This window comes from Suncus etruscus, chromosome 7, assembly GCF_024139225.1.
Source record: "Suncus etruscus isolate mSunEtr1 chromosome 7, mSunEtr1.pri.cur, whole genome shotgun sequence".
NCBI classification, from domain to species: domain Eukaryota; kingdom Metazoa; phylum Chordata; class Mammalia; order Eulipotyphla; family Soricidae; genus Suncus; species Suncus etruscus.
Genome location: NC_064854.1, coordinates 110,965,220 through 110,981,178, shown reverse-complemented (window position 1 = coordinate 110,981,178; position 15,959 = coordinate 110,965,220). Strand labels below are relative to the sequence as shown.

Genomic DNA, 15,959 nt, shown 5'->3' with positions numbered 1-15,959 from the left:
ATTGTGACTCTAATGGAGGTATACAGAGCTGCCAGGCTTCCCGGAAGAAGATACTGGGAGTGTGCCCACACTTGCTCCAAAAAGCCTGGGTGATAACATCCCCAAAACCGGTGTGCCTGAAGTTTGGTGAGATTGGTGACCCTGAAAGAAATTAAAGAGGGTCCTTGATGAGGAAGGCCAACATTAAAACAGTGATGGAGTGATGGAGGCAACAAGTGTGGCTTTGGCAAAGTAGGGTGTTAGCATGCCCTCTCCTCATGAGATGGCCAACTTTCTGCTGCGTGGGCCTGTGTACTCATCATCTTTCATGGCTCGGTTTATATCTCTTTTGAGAAAAGAGTGAGTCTTTGGAGCTGGCCCAGTTCTAACATTGCAACTGCAGTTATGGGTGTGGTTACGACTGCCAGGATTCCTGCAAGAAGGAAAATACAGGGAATGGGGGTGTGTCTGGTCTCCTCCAGGAAGCCCTGATGTTATCAGCTCAGAGACTGGCACACCTGAGGTTTGGTCAGGTAAGTGACCCTAAAGAGAATCATAGAGGGAAAAGGAGGCAGGGCACTGGAAAACAGTGATTCTGGGTGATGGATCCAGCAGGCATGGTTTCTGCAGGGTAGGGACTGGCTTGCCTTCTCCTCCCAAGTTTGCTAGCTTTCTGCTTTGTGGCAGGTGTACTAAATAAATTTTAATATGGTTAGGAGTCTTGCCTTACATGATGCCCACCCAAATTCAATCCCTAGTACCCCACATTGTCCCCTGAATCAGCCAGGAGTAATCCCTAAATGCAGAGCCAGGAATAAATCCCAAGAATCCCTTACCCCTGGGGAAAAAAATAAAGAAATAAGTTTAATATTGAAAAACAAGAAAGACTTTTTAAAGCAGTTTATTGATTGATTGATTGATTGATTGATTGGATTTTGGGGCCACACCCGGGATATTCAGGAGTTACTTCTGGCTCTGCGCTAGGAAATCTCTCCTGGCAAGCTCTGGGGACCATATGGGACACCAGGAATAGAACAAGGTTCATCCTGGATCAGTAGCATGCAAGGCAAATGCCCCAACGCTGTGCTATCTCTCCAGCATCAAGAAAGACTATTCTTAGGAAGAAGGTCAAATTACAGGCCAATAAAGTCACTTGTGGAATGCTTCTCTAAGACATGCTCCAATGTCTTCATAAGGTTAAGACATGGGCCAGAGTGATACTAGTGCTTGTAGAACATTTGCCTTAACCAAGGCCAATACAGATTTGATCCCTGATATTTCATATGGTCCCCCTCAGCAATGCCATGGGTGACCCTGAGTGCAGAGCTCGGAGTAAGCCTTGCACACTACTGGGTGTGGAAAATATACATATATATGTATTCACATATGTACATACATACACATGTTTGTATATGTCTGATTTAAGGATTCTTCCTACATGTACTTTTCCTGCATTAAGTTTTTCGGGGACAATAGGTAAGTGAAACATTCTTTACATCTTCATTAGTAAAAGCCCAGAGGAATGTGTCAGTTTTAATTGGGAGTACAATTCTTAATTCCCTTAAGTTATTTACAATACTAATTCCTGCATCCTGGGTCATATCCACAACGGTTTTGATTTAGTCTGAAAAGGGATCATGGTATCTCTGTTCTAAAAGCATTCAGGTTATTTTATTATTGCCTTAAACATAAAGATCCACAGTAAAAATTAGCATAAATTGCCATGATATTTCTCAATTGTCTCAGGAAATGGTTTAAGGAGACTTTCAAATAAAGTAATAAATTTTTCCAATATCAAATTTTGCTCATAATTTATTTTTAAATCATCAAAAATATCTTTTCATACACAAACAGTTAAACATTTTGGTGTTATTGGTCTTCTATATGTATTGACTTGGAAATAGCTAATCACTGCTAATCTTTTCATTTGTTTTTTGTGAATAAATTATTGATTTCTTTTCGCATTTCCTTCACATACTTACTTTTCAAAATGTATATTCTCACAATAGCCTTTGTCCATAAAAATACAAAAGATATATATTTGCAAGTTGAAGGCAAAGCAGGAGTTTTCTGTGGAATATTTGGGCTATTTCATATTACAACATAGGTTAGAAATAATTTACTCCTGGCTAATAATGTATATTACAAACTTGCATGCCATCTTGTGGAGGATGGTGCAAGTTTTTCAAAGATAGAATAAATACTACCAAAATGTTTATTAAAAATATGATTGTGATTGTTCTCCAAACATCTGCCTTTCTTTCATGTTGAGAATTAAATTTTTTTTCTAGGCAATTAAAGCTTTTCTTGAAATCACTTTGCCAATTGCATACTATTTCAACCAAAATTGCTCTTTAGCTTGAATAACACAGATAATTGTCTCAATTCTCCATTTCACCACATCTCAGAATCAAGAACAAGACCTGTTTATGTAAAGGAAGATGCAGCTGCAGATAAACCAGATTCATAAGAGGGTTGATATGTCTACACTACCAAAATTAATTAGATAAAAATAAATCATTCCCTGGCTTATGTTCATTTTAAAATGAAGTTTTTTAAGTTAATCTTTTCCATCTGTTACAAAAGATTATCCTTTCAATGGATTTGAGCAAAGATTTGTATAGGTGGGTACTATCCAAATGAAGCCAAGTTAATTTCTGATTAACTTTTCAAATATAAACTACAAAACATTTTTGTTTGTTTTGTTTTGTTAGACCCTTCAACACAGCTGTTGAGTTTGAATAAGATAATCATGCTGAATTCACATTTTCCTTCTGTAAATAGACTCACATTATAATAACCTATATATCCAACCTTTTGACACTCACAATCAAGATTTTGGTTTTTGTGGTTTTGTTTGGTTTTTGTTTATTTTTAGTTTTTGTTTTTGCTCTTTTCGTGTATGTGAAACAAGGTAATTTTTATGAAACAAAACTTGTTCAAAATAAACTTGAGCAGAGAAAGAGAGGGAATATGTTCAAGAGAGAAACACTGACTTCCCCACAGAGAAAATAAGCCAGTCAAAGAAACATAGAAGCAAGGAAAGTGAAGGATACATATCAAAGTACACGGGCTTGAAGAACAAGCCACCAAAGCATGTTTTAAGGAAATCAAGAAGAACACTTAGCTTTTTGCAGTAAGATAGCCATTAACTTTCTCCCCCTCAGCAACAGGCTCTGAATCAAGTTCATCAACACACTAAAACTCACGGAGATACCAAACTCACACAGAAATTCTAATTTTGATGTAGTAGATTATCTAGTTTGTTTCCTCACCCAACATTCTCCAGTATATCTTTGATCTCTTCTTCTGAATAACTCACTGTCCTTTCTTGAGACTAGCAGATTCATGGCCTCTCGAGAAGAAAAAAAAACTACACAACCTATAGCTTCTTTTCTCTCCCCACTCTCTGCTGCTTATTAGGCTTACTATTTCACTGAGAAGTATAGAAGCAATCAAAAGAAAACGTCTATTGAAACACATCCATTTCTTTTTTTTTTTTGGTATTAACGACTTTACTGGTGATACAATAATTTTCACAATATAAACGGCTAATGAACACTTCTTCTTTTTCCATCTTTTGTTAATGTTAATTCTCTTTTTGTTTCTTTTATTCTTTGTGTGTGTGTGTGTGTGTGTGTAGTGTGTGTGTGTGGTGTGTGTGTGTGTGTGTCGTGTGGTTTTTGGGTCACATCCTACAGTGCTCAAGGGTTCTGTGCGCAGAAATCACTCCTGGCAGGCCTCGGGGACCATATGGATGCCAGAATTTGAACCACTGTCCTTTCTACATACAAGGCAAATGCCCTCCCTCCATTACTATCTCTCCAGCCCCTCTATTTTCTTTCTTCATTTTTATTGTGGTCAAAGTGAATTACAATTATTTCACAGAATATTTAAGGACACTAACTGACAATGAATAAGGGGCATTCCACCACTAGGAACACATCCATTTCTTAACCTTTCCTTTTAATTTTTTAAATAACAACTTCACTTTACAGAATATATTAAAACCCTCCTTGTTTATTTTAGCCCTGAACACTCTATGACATCTCATATAAAGAAATATAGTCAAGACTGAGAGATAGTACAGCAGCACTTGCCTTGCAAGCAGCTGACCACAGGACCTAAAGTGGTTGGTCTCGAATCCCGGCATCCCATATGGTCCCCCAATGCCTGCCAGGAGCTATTTCTGAGAAGACCAGCCAGGAGTAACCCCTGAGCACCATATATATATAGTCAATATCTCTTCTACTAAAATATAAACCCGTAAAAGCAGAAACTATTGTCTATTTTCTTCACCATCATTTTTTTTTTTTTTGTATTTTTTGAGCCACATCTGGTGGTGCTCAGAGGTTACCTCCTGGTTCTGCACTCAGAAATTGCTTCAAAGCTTAAGGGAACATAATGGAATTGCCGGGGATCAAACCTGCATCCATCCTGGGTCAGCCGCGTTGCAAGACAAATGGCCTTACCGCTGTGCTACCACTTCAGCCATTCACCACCATTTTTCCTAGAACAATAAAATACTTGGCCCCAATATTTCAATAACAACTATGAAGTGATAATAAAATAAAAATAGAAATAAAAACTAGTATTTCTACTAATATTTCTTCTAAATTATATAATACTTTCATATTCCACATTCCTCACTATTCCGAATACCTTTAATTGTCAAGCTCTTCACCTATCTACCCATCGCTATGACCCGCAGACTACTCAAGTATTGCTACTATGTCCGACATTTATTTTCTTCTATCTACATGTACATAAATATATGATATGATTTCTCATCTTTCAAATAAAAAACTTTTTTTAATTCTACACCTTCAAACAATTTTTTTGCTCTGCATTTAGAAAAAATTCTTTGGAATTTGTCCTTTCTTGTTACTCTACTACTTGCCTCAGGACTCCATTCTTGAAATGTCTCCAAACCTTTTATTCCACAGTTTCAGTAAGCTACTTTCACTAGCAAACTCACCAAAGATCTCTGTTGATTAAGACACTGTGAACAGTTCTGTGTCAGGCTACATATCTGACTTCTGTATCCGTTAACAAACTGCCTCATCAGTGATCAGTCTTTCAGTTCTTATCTATCTTCACAGCTAAAAACAGCATTTGATCTAACCCCCTCTTGAGATAATGTCTTCTGGGAGATTCTTAAATCTCCTGATTTTTCTTTTACTTTACACTTTTCTATCTCATGTTTCTCAATCTTCTTCCTTTATTAACTTCCAAATCATTGGGACTCCATCAAGCGTTTTTGAATTTTTGTCATTTTTCTTTTGTATCCATACCTTCTCTCTGCAATACTCATTTCATCCCAAGTTATAAGTACAATGTCCAGTAGCTACAACAAAATTGATACTCTGACCTTCATGTCTGGTCTGTTTAAAATATTTTAATCTAGCATACCTGCTCTTGGGTTTTCAATCTCATCGAGTTCCATCCCAAACCATTATTTTCCTTCTCAACTCCACTTATCTTCAGCAAGCTGCCTTAAGGCAAAAACCCTAGACATATTAGTATATATCTATATATATATATATATACATATATATGTTCTTTTTCATCTGAATTATATTAGTTATTCCTCAAATCAGAGCTTCACAAAATTACTTGGCCTGTTACCCCCCCCCTTTCAGTAAAAAAAAAAAAGTTTACTCACCACCCCCTGGAAATCTAATTTTTTAATTGAACAAACAGGAAGAAGTCCCTGTTGTACCTGAGGATATTTCCTCTACTATCCCCATTACAGTATCTATCCTCTTTGAAAAATTTTGTTCTAAGTGTTGTTGCTCCTTTCAGTTTAGCCTTTTTATAATAAGTTCTTTTTCCACACTAAACCAAAATGATCTTTTGAAATTGTAAACTAACATGAAAGCCAGAGAGATTGAATAAGTATTAAGGTACTTACTTTTCATCTATTCGACCCCTGTTTGGAATTTCAAGCACTTTATTTTGGTCCCCCAGAGCACACAGCTAGGAACAGCCCCGTGTGCACCACTGGATATTACAATTCACCAATAAATGTAAATAATATTGCTTAATTCCCTACCCAAATTTCCAATAAAATCTCAACATTAATCAAAATAAGTCTATAGTTAGTTTTTAACAATGTATAAAAGAAACTAAGTAGGGACTCACTAGTAGAACTTAATATTGCACCTGTGAGGTCCTTGCTCCAATCATTGGCTTCCCCACATACATTAAAATAAAACCTATGTAATGTGGTTGATAGCTACATTGGCAACATTATCTTTCTAACCCTCTTCTTTCACTTCTTTAAGTCACATTGATTTCTTTGCGATTTTAAATATCCTAAATCTAAGGACGTTTGCACCTATGTTCCAGTGTTCAGAATCTATCTTTGATGATATACCCATGCTATCCAAAGATGCATGCATGAGTTCCTCCCTCACTTCATTTCAGTTCTCTGAGGGAATCCTTGGAAAGGCATTATGGACATATAAAATCAAAATTAACATACACTGTCATTCACTTCTCATGCTTCTCATACACTTTACTCTCCTTGTCCTTAATTTAATAATTCCCACACCACTTACTAGTTGATATGATGTTGTTTATTCATACGTGGGATTGATATAATTTTTTTCTCACCAGACTTTAAGAAATGCACATGGTTTATCTGTATCTAATTCATATGTTTTCTTTGTTATCTAGGACAGTAATGAAAATATGGCACTTCAAAAAGTCATTCACTCATCTTTTCTCTTTTTGTTTGTAATTTGAGGAGGGCCCCCCCAAACCCAAAGGTACTCAGGGATTACTCCTGGCTCTACACTCAAAGATCAGTCCCAGGAAGACAGGATATTGGAAGTACTATATGGGATGCAAGGTACTAAATCTGGGTCAGCCTTGTGCAAAATAAGCACCTTCCCTTTTTTACTATTGCTTCAGCTCCTCAAGAACTATTTATTCAAAGGATAAATTAAGGTTTCAAAACAGTTCTAACTATTTTGAAATAAGCTTTGGGAAATTATATGCAATATCAAAACATTTTAACTTATCTTCTCTGAAAATGTACTATTTTATGATCTTTCATCGAATTTAATTTCAATTTATTATGCACTTCCTAGATACCATATTACTTTTTCAAAAAAAGACAGAAAAACTTTGGTTTTATGGAGCTTATTGTTTTGTGATAAAGCCTTTTTTTGATAATGACAATACAAGATTAGTGTTATAAAAAACAAGAAGTAATAATTTTGCAAATCAGCAACTCACTCTAACTACCTAATTTTTTTGAACAATTTCTACTCCTTTTGGAGAGAGGAGTGGTATAGGATTACATCCAATGTTGCTCAGAAGCTATTCCTAGCCCTGTGCTCAGCGCCCCACTCCTGGCAGAATTCAGGAAACCATTAAGTAGTGACAAGAAACAAATCAGATTTGCAGTTTATAAGGCAAGCTTATCATTCCGACTCCATGAAACAACTTCTACTTCTATAAAAAATTTTCAAGGACAGGGAAAGTTTTAATACCGATCAACATGGGACAAAAGGAGAAAAACATTTTGAACTAATCAAATTATAAACAGGATTTTAAATTCTGTTTGCAGTTGTGTTTGTTTGCTTGTTTAGGGAGCAACACCTGGAGGCACTCAGGAGTTACTCCTGGCTCTGTGCTGGAAATCGCTCCTGGCAGGCTGGCTCAGGGGATTATATGGGGATACCAAGAAATCAAATCCAGGTACCCTCTTGGGTTGGCCGGGTGCAAGGTAAACACCTAAGCCCCTGTGCTATGACTCCTGCCCCTAATTCTGTTGACAAAGTTTGCATCCTTTTTATAAAGTTATATAAGCAAGCTTTATATTTGAATTTTTGACAAGTTAAATTTAGACTTGACCAATTTTTACAGGACTGAATTAATAAGGACAGATTTATTACAGTAAGTAGCATTTTTTATAGACTATAGCATCCAATTAAGGTATTTATAATAGCAAATCTAAACTAAATCATCCTTCCTCACTCACAAACTTTGTAGTTTTCCAGAACACTCTCCTTCCCACCTACAGTTCTGCAAATCCTATGTGGCCTAGGCTTAAGTCAATCAATATATTATGATTTGCTTTAACACAATGATTGGTTAAGGGTTGACACATAAACCAATCAGAAACTATGAAGTTGCTCTGACCACTTAGGAAAGATGATTCAAGAAATGCTAAACTATGCTAAGACAATAGGAATAATTCTACAATTAATTGTTAACAAGTGGCAGGCAGAAAAAATTAAAGGTCCTACGGCCTATTATAGTTGAGTGAGATGACGAGTCTTCTCAATTATTGAAGCCTCAAATTTCGTTCAGATTAAGTTTTTCTCTTAGCTGCAACCATAGGAATTTGACTTTCAAGAGGAAGAAATAGACCCTTACTTATCGATTATATCTTGCAAAACATATACATAAGTGACACAATAATACTTAGAACAATTAGCTACATTTTACCTATATGACATAATTTCTATCCCATATATGAAACTTTAAAAACAGGAATGTCGATGCTATTTAAAAAGATAACATGGCTTTATCCCCTAAAGTAGTTTATACTAAAAAAACAAGCTATTGAGATCAAAATTGACATCCCAAATTACAAAGAAAAATTTACATATTCAAATTTCCAACTCAATACACTCATCTTTCTCTCCCCTTTAATGTTTGTTTTACAGCTGAGTTATAAAATAGGAGTGTATAATTAAAAATCCTCAGATCTATAATTATAAGCTTTTCTTGCAGTATAATTGTTGAGTCTTTTGATGATTGCATCACTAATTATGCCCCTTAGAATTTCTAACTATCACTTTCATTGTAAAATTCTGATCATAGATTTCACTCAATATATATAACTGAATAAAAAATATTGTTTATTTCCACATAATCTGTGGCCTGTATTGATTTATTGAACTTATTTTCTCAAAGAAGGACGAAAACTGAAAGCATCAAAATAGATTTGTATGTGTTTTTAAATGGTATATCATTTTTCTCTTCAAAATATACTGTAAAATTTTCTAAATTTATTTTCATTGGGTTTTTTAAATATTTAATAAATTACTAAAAATGTTGATTTATCTGATAACTCCCATAATCCATCACTGTCTAAAATTAAATATGCACTTATTAATTGAATAATTGATTATAAAATAATTATTATTTAAGACTTTTATTCACTGACTTAAGGATGATGTGGAATAAAATATTTTACCTTCGGGGCGGCGGGCGGTGGCGCTCGAGGTAAGGTGCCTGCCTTACCTGCGCTAGCCTAGGAGACGGACCGCGGTTCGATCCCCCGGGCGTCCCATATGGTCCCCCAAGCCAGGAGCGACTTTATCTGAGCGGCATAGCCAGGAGTAACCCCTGAGCGTCACCGGGTGTGGCCCAAAAAAAAACAAAAAAAAAAAAAAAATTTATCCTTCATAAAGAACTAATAAACCCTAGTTCATGAAAATATTCAAATCTTATCCTAATTTCATCATTCCTACCTACTAGTCTACACTTATTCTCTTCACTGTCTTGCTATGCTGCTTTTCCTTAAAACCTGGGAGAAATAAACAAGCACTTACATTTTTTAAAAGATACTTGTATGGGACCAGAGCGATGGCACAGTGATAGGGTGTTTGCCTTGCACAGGGTCGAGCCAAGATGTACCTGGGTTTGATCCCCTGAGCCTGCCAGGAGCAATTTCTGAGCACAGAGCTAGGAGTAATTTCTTGAACTATTGCGGGCTATGGCCCAAAAACAAAATAAAAAGAAAACAAAAAGTTCCTTATAGTAGCTTTGTGTTATCTCATTAATACTCTCTATTGATTGCCCTTTTCCTTGAAAGTTGACATTTTTCTGGTTTCTTTCTATGCTACATTATTTTTAATTAGTTTATGACTATCCTCAATAACATATTATGAAGCCTTGGAATATTGATTAAGTTTCTATGGAAAAAAATCAATCAATCTGATTTGGTTTCAAAAATCCAGGGTTTATTTCCACAAGATGATAATTTACCATTTCTATAAATACTCCTTTTAAATAATAACTTTTAGATAATGTTTTATTAACACCTTAAGAAGGAAAGACATTACAGTGGAGATATCACTTTATATATTTATTAGAATGACTATCATCATATAAGTGATTAGGGGAAAGGAAGCTTTTTTTGCACTGTTGGTGGGGAATATAAATTGATGCATATGGTATGGAAATCAACCTACATTTTTCTCAAAAAAAATTAATACTAGAACTACCACATAATTCAGGAATACCTACTTCTATAGTACCTATAACCCAAAATGATGTAAATTATAAACCTCAAAGAAATATCTGTACTTGTGATCATTGTAGTATTATTCCATAAAAATCAAAATAAGGAAACAATTTCTGAGTTTATTGGCAATAAGGAGATAAAGAAGATGTGAATGGGGCCGGGGAGATAGCATGGAGGTAGGCTTTTTCTTTTTCATGCAGAAGATTGGTGGTTTGAATCCCGGCATCTCATATGGTCCCCTGAGCCTGCCAGGAAGTGATTTCTGAGCATAGAGCCAGGAGTAACCCATGAGCACTGCCGGGTGTGACCCAAAAACCAAAATAAAAAAAATGTGAATATGAATTCAATTGACTATTTTTTTTTTTTTTTGTTTTTGGGCCACACCCAGTAACGCTCAGGGGTTACTCCTGCTATGTGCTCAAGAAGTTGCTCCTGGCTTGGGGGACCCATATGGGACACTGGGGGATCGACCGCGGTCCGTCCAAGGTTAGCGCAGGCAAGGGCAGGCACCTTACCTTTAGCGCCACCCGCCCGGCCCCCTCAATTGACTATTTTTAAGTCAGACAAAGTAGAAAATCCTGGGCCATAGTGATGCCACAATGGGTAGTGGTTGCCTTGCACATGGCCAATCCAGATTTGATCCCACATCTCATATGGCCCCTGATCCTGCCAGGTGTGGCCCAAAAATCAAACAAACGTAGCAAATGCAGCCACTAGTAATAACAAGAATGGATCTTAAATGCATTATACTAAAAGACAAATACTGTATATATTTAATATATAATATATTTTATATATGGAAACCTTATTATAAGACAAACTAAAAGAAAGAAAACACTACCCCAGAATTAGGAAGAGGGTGGAGAGAAATAAACATTAGGTAAAAGAGTATAAACTTACAGCTATGGAAATTTAAAATTCAAAGGATCAGATGCAAAGCATGATAATTATACTTGATAGCACTGTGGGGTATGGCTTAGGTTTTTCTGGAAAATAGCTACTTTCACTAAAATAAAAAGGAAAGGGTAAGATATGTGAGGTGAAGATGTGCTAAACAGATGGGGTTGTTTTTTTCATAATATATTTGTGTGTATATAAAATGATGTACATTGTTTAACTATACCATAATAAAATTGAATTTTGAAAAAGACAAAACTTAACTTCTAACAAAATAAAAATCTTGCCTCATTTCTTGTTTAGAAGAGTCTAAAGTTTGCTGGCTCAAGAAAGTAACTTCTAAATACAGACTATGGAATATTTAAATTATTAAAACTGACTTTTGGTAGAATAACTATTCAGTGGTTCAGTGAACCCTAAGTCATTTGAGGTTGTCATGTTCAGGGTGTGAAAATATGTATAGAATGTGTTACAGAGAATTGGAATCTAGAGTCAGGCCAAGCATCAGAAAGACCATTTTGGGGAAGAGCTTTAGGCACCAAAGAATCTCATTGCTAAGGAATAAGAGAGGAGATAGGTATTCTCTCTGCAATTATTTTTAATTAATCTCATGGTTAGGACCCTAAACATTGCTGGCTCATTCTTTATGGATAGTTCCTGCTGCCTGCTCCCCAGTATATATTTTTCTTTTCTCTGCTCTCCTATTTTTGTCTAACAACAGCTTTTCTGGATCAGTGTTAACATGATATATCTATTTCCAGGTCTATTTATAGTCCATTAGTTATTTGCATTTAAAATAGATTTTTGTAGTCAAAATATTATCAAGTCTTTTGTTCTGCCCTGAATATCCCTCTGAAACCATACATTTAAATTAATGAATAAAATTGATCAGATTTAAAATTTTGTATTGAAGTTATTTTATATTTTCCTCTCCCTTTGTTTTAATACAACACTTTATATGAATCTATTGTTTTCCCCTTTTTTTGTCAAAGCAATTTTACTTATTAAAAAAAGTAAATGATTGAGGCTGGAGTGATAACACAGCAGTAGGGTATTTGCCTTGCACGCGGCTGACCTAGGACAGACCACGGTTCGAACCCGGGCGTCCCATATGCCCCCCCAAGCCAGGAGCCATGTCTGAGTGTATAGCCAGGAGGTAACCCTCTGAGCATTACCGGTATAGCAACAAAACCAAAAAAAGGACAAAAAATAGTGATTGTATTAGATTTTTCCAACATATTTTTATGTTTTGTTTTTTGTGCAACATCAGCAGTGCTTAGAACTTGCCTCTGGCTCAGCACTGAGAAATCACATCTGGTGAGCTGAGGGTGGGGTGGGAATCAAATAAAATTGAAACCATATCAACTATAGGAAAGGGCAACTTTCCTACTCATTGTGTATCTAACTTTCTGACCCCCTACATTTTTTTTACCCCCTACATTGTTAGTGGTTTTTTGTGCCATTTTTTGTTTGTTATTTTAGGTTTTGAGTTACAACAGCAGCACTCGGGGGGTCATTTCTGGCTCTGCACTCAGAAATAGCTTGTGTCAAGCTCAAGGACCATATGGGATGCCGGGGGTTCAAAAAGTACTATCCATCCTAACTGACCCCTACATTTTTTAACTAAGTGTAGCTTTTGTCACTTTTATCATTACTGTAGTGTAGATCTCATAAACGGGTAGTTCCAATTTTTTCTACAGTGAATATTTTACTCATTTCACTGATCAATATGTTATAATCTTCTAATACATCATTGTCAAAAGAAAAAGAAGAAAGAAAGAAAGAAAGAAAGGAAGGAAGGAAGGAAGGAAGGAAGGAAGGAAGGAAGGAAGGAAGGAAGGAAGGAAGGAAGGAAGGAAGGAAGGAAGGGAGGAAGGAAGGGAGGAAGAAAGAGAGGAAGGAAAGGAGGAAGAAGGGGAAGAAGGAAGGAAGGAAGGAAGGAAGGAAGGAAGAAAAGAAAGAAAGAAAGAAAGAGAAAGAAAGAAAGAAAGAAAGAAGAAAGAAAGAAAGAAAAAGAAAGAAAGAAAGAAAGAAAGAAAGAAAGAAAGAAAGAAAGAAAGAAAGAAAGAAAGAAAGAAAGAAAGAAGAAAGAAAGAAAAGAAAGAAAGAAAGAAAGAAAGAAAGAAAGAAGAAAAGAAAGAAAAGAAAGAAAGAAAGAAAGAAAGAAAGAAAGAGAAAGAGATTGATTTCCCGAGGGGTGTGTGTGTGTGTGTGTCCTAGATGAGAAAAAAATTAGGATTTTATTTTTTGCCCTAGATAATAAACTTTTGTTATGAAATTTCTGAATGTATTTCATACTATTCATGTTCCCTTTTCTCAGAGATTTCTTCATTATGAAAATCTAATGGAGGTTCCCAGGAGCAAAAAACTCAAGAAAATGTGGAATATCCTCTCTTCCAGACTAGAGTTTTCTTACACTAATTTTAGCTATGCATCAATTTTACCACCGAAGCCTATATAAATTTTATGGTTCTAATAGTTTCTGCTATTTGATTATACTATTAGGACGCTTGCTATTATTATTATGACCCTCTGGAGTCACCTATTTTGGAGAGCTGGTTTGCCCTGGTGTATCTCAAAAAGTAATTAATTTTCTTTTTGTCGAGTATAAAGGGTCATTTTTTTAACGATATCTCAGAATAACACCTAAAAAGAATACCAGACATATTTAAACAATAGTAAAGGATATAATACAAAGGCAGTCTTAGGACTTAGAGGGTCTGGGTATAGGTGAAAATATATTTTCATTGTATTTATTACTATGGGTCAGGTCCTACCTGAGCCTTCATCTTTCATCATTATAACAACCCCACACTGTCACATTATGTCAATATTAGGAAGATACCAGCTAAATTTTCAGACTTTTTGGAATATTAATAAGCACAACATAATTTTACTAAATTACATTTTCAAAAATGTATTATTAGTTATTATTTAAAAATTAAACTGCGGCCAGTGAGGTGACGCTAGAGGTAAGGTGTCTGCTTGTAAGTGCTAGCCAAGGAAGGACCGTGGTGGTTCAATCCCCCAGCGTCCCATATGGTCCCCCCCAAGCCAGGGGCAATTTCTGAGCACTTAGCCAGGAGTAACCCCTGAGCATCAAATGGGTGTGGCTGAAAAAACCCAAAATAAAAAAATAAATAAACTACTAGTTAAACTACTTTTTTTGTCCCCAACCCACAATAAAGACCAGGCAAAGGGCCTGGGTTGAGGTGTATGTAATATGGGGTGCATTTACTGTACCTCCTCTTTCTATTACAGTCAGTGTAAAGAACACAGCCTGTGGTAAGAATTGGGAGGCCTTATTCTTTTCTTTTCTTTTCTTGTTTTTTATTATTTAACATACATATACATATATATGTATATATATAATCCTTCACCAGTGGAACATTCCCATGACCAATATCCCAAGTGTCCTTCCTCTCCACTCCACACCAGACTGTACTCTAGACAGGCTTTTCTACTTCCCTCATTCAGTCACATTTTGTTCTGATAGTTCTCAGTGTAATTATTTCTGTGAACTGCACTAAATGATCCCTGTGGTGAGCTTCATGTCAGGAGCCTGGGACCCTCCTGTCCTCCTCTATTTTGTCTCTGAGAAATCATTACACAAATGTTTTTCATTTTTTCCTCAAAAACCATAGATGAGTGAGACCATTCTGTGTTTATCTCTCTCCCTCTGACTTATTTCACTCAGCATAATAGATTCCATGTACATCCATGTATAAGGAAAAATTTCATGACTTCATCTCTCTTGACAGCTGCATAATTATTCCATTGTGTATATGTACCATAGTTTCTTTAACCATTCATCTATTGAGGGGCGTTTAGGCTGTTTCCCAGAGTCTTGGCTATTGTAAACAATGCTGCAATGAATATAGGGTGTGAGAAAGAGATTTTTGTATTGTATTTTTGTGTTCCTAGGATATATCCCAAGGAGTGGTATAGTTGGATCGTAAGGGGAACTCAACTTCCAGCTTTGGGAGAAATCTCCATAATCACTTTCCACAAAGGTTGGACCAGACGGCATTCCCACCAGCAGTGAATAAAAGTTCCTTTCTCTCCACATCCCCGCCAGTACTGCTTGTTCTCATTCTTTCTGATGTGTGCCAATCTCTGTTGCATGAGATGGTACTTCATAGTTGTTTTGATTTGCATCTCCCTGATGATTAGTGATGTGGAGCATTTTTTAGTGATTAGTGATGTGGAACAATATGTAGGTCAAACACTCCATGGCATTGAGACTAAAGATTTCTTTAAAGAGGAAAAGAGTACGGGGCCGGGCGGTGGCGCTGGAGGTAAGGTGCCTGCCTTACCTGCGCTAGCCTAGGAGACGGGACCGCGGTTCGATCCCCCGGCGTCCCATATGGTCCCCCAAGCCAGGAGCGACTTCTGAGCGCATAGCCAGGAGTAATCCTGAGCGTCACCGGGTGTGGCCCAAAAACCAAAAAAAAAAAAAAGAGAGAAAAGAGTACTCTCCAAACAAGTGAAAGCAGAAATAAAAGATGGGATTATATTAAGCTGAGAAGCTTCTGCACCTCAAAGGAAATAGTGCCCAGAATACAAGAGCCACCCATTGAGTGGGAGAAACTATTCACCCAATACTCATCAGATAAGGGGTTAATATCCAAAATATTCAAGGCACTGATAGAACTTTACACGAAAAAAGCCTCTAAACACCATCAAAAATGGAGAGAAGAAATGAACAGACACTTTGATAAAAAAGAAATACAAATGGCTAAAAGGCACATGAAAAAAATGCTCCATATCACTAATCAGCAGGAAGACATTAACTACTTTTGAGCTGGAGAGT

General features: G+C 36.3%; 1 protein-coding gene and 1 pseudogene across 1 annotated transcript in view; both read right to left on the bottom strand.

Moving 5' to 3' along the window:
- LOC126014385 (cadherin-related family member 3-like) overlaps positions 1 to 15,959 on the bottom strand; it is a 101,198-nt gene that overhangs the window by 47,231 nt on the left and 38,008 nt on the right. The gene's annotated exons all lie outside the window — the stretch shown is intronic.
- Positions 14,309 to 14,448, bottom strand: LOC126014812 (uncharacterized; annotated as a pseudogene).